Here is a 1,916-nt window from a genome sequence, read left to right as displayed (position 1 = left end):
TCAAACATTGAAAACTTAGACATGTTCTTATAAAACATAACATTGAAAACTTAGACATGTTCTTATAAAAGTATTGAATGTGTAAAGCAAAGGAAGATATTATGGTTATCTAGAAAGCTAGGCACTGATGAGGAAAATGAATGGTAATGAGGGGTTTCAAATTATCTGAAACTACAGAAAGAAAATGTAAAACCATAAAACACCTCTTAAACAGATGTGCTTAATGAGAATCTTTTTTAAAATTACACTTCACAAAGACATTTATAATTTTTTTAACCAAAACTTTAATCCCAAGGATTCTCACAAAAACATATTACAAATGACAGCATGAAAAAAAAAATCTTGCACAGTAACTCAAAGTTCAGCAGCTCTACAATGTACCCTTAAACTGGCAGGACATTGGTATTTTCTGAAATCTCAAATTTCCCAATAAATACTGTTATATAAACAGCTATGTATTCTATATTGCAATTACATAAGGAACTTATCACCTAGGCAAAGGTAAACTTCCTCGAAACTTACTAGATTCTAGACCAACTAAGACAACCTCTGCCCAGAGTTAAGACTAGCTGGGTTTTTCCAAAAACCTCTAATCTATTTTAACGGTGCAGCTTTTTATTTTTACCTGCTGGCTTGCGTCACAGCAGCTCCTAAAGACTGCTTGCTCATCTACAGCTTCATACTATATACCAGCCGAGGGAAAAAGGACATTTTAGTTCAGTTTTTGACAGTGCTGTTTCTACAATATTAAAACATCACACTTTGTTTAGCTGGGCAGGATTTAGAGGTCATCAGTCTTTGCAAGACTAAAGCTCAAAAGTAAATTCAACCTTGCTTAAGGGAACATTGTAAAGTAACAATTCTTGGTATCACATGCCTCATATGATCCATTTCAAACCATAGAGAATGACAGCTTTTTGTGTGTCACTGTTCCAGGAGACAAATTTGAATAGCTAAAACATCTTAAAAATGCACCAAGCTTATGAAGTCTCAAACAAAACTTGAATTTACTGTACAAACTCCTGTCAAATGAAGTTATTTCCTGTACACCACTTCTCTTGCAAACGGATCTTCTATTTTCTTTCATTTGACCTAGATCGGCTATGAGACCTAGAGAAGGATTGGGACGGCTTGTGATTTCTCTCCCGAGACAGTGATCTTTCTCTTCTCCTATCTCTAGAAAGGGACCTGCTACGGCTGCGAGAGAAGCTTCTCCTTCTTGGAGATCTGTGGCGAGGTGGAGGACTCCTCCTATGATAATCATCTCGAGGGCAACAACCCCAAGAGGGAGGTGGGGCACGATTTCGACTTCCCTTTTCACCATTCGACAGTTCCACTCTTACACGGCAGGCACACAGCGTTCTTCCATCTAGCTCTCGGACGGCATCAGCAGCATCCAGGGGGTCTTCAAACTCAACAAAAGCGAAGCCAGGAGGGTTTCTTGCAACCCACACACTTCGGAGTGGTCCATAATAGCCAAAGGCCCGTTCAAATTCGGTCTAGTTGCCATTGTTTCCAAGATTACCTACACACACCTTACAGTCCAATGGACAGGAATCACGATGCATTTCTAAATCTTAGGTTAGAAGCGCGGAGGCTCAACTCCACAAGCTCCCAAGGATCTTCCCGCTCTGCACTACTCCGCTCCGGCCCGGCTCCCGCAGATACTCCCTCTCCCTCAGCGTCCACGAATGGCCGACATTTATAATTTTATTACTTTTTTCTGTACGATAAAAGCCATGTCTTTAACATGGTTTCAAGGACACAATTATACTAATACCCTTATGGATTAGGATTAATTTAAATTTTATTTATTGAAAGAGAGAGAGAGAGAGAGAGAGAGAGATTGATTTATCTTCCATCTGCTGGTTGACTTACCCAAAATGGCCAAAATGGCCAGCATTGCTCCAGGTCAA

The 1,916-nt window shown here is 39.7% G+C and overlaps 1 pseudogene; it reads right to left on the bottom strand.

Moving 5' to 3' along the window:
- Window positions 1–1,025: 1,025 nt before the first annotated feature.
- Window positions 1,026–1,674, bottom strand: LOC133746596 (serine/arginine-rich splicing factor 3-like; annotated as a pseudogene).
- Window positions 1,675–1,916: the final 242 nt, after the last annotated feature.

This window comes from Lepus europaeus, chromosome 18, assembly GCF_033115175.1.
Source record: "Lepus europaeus isolate LE1 chromosome 18, mLepTim1.pri, whole genome shotgun sequence".
In the NCBI taxonomy this organism is placed as follows: domain Eukaryota; kingdom Metazoa; phylum Chordata; class Mammalia; order Lagomorpha; family Leporidae; genus Lepus; species Lepus europaeus.
This window is presented reverse-complemented; position numbering and strand designations above follow the sequence as displayed.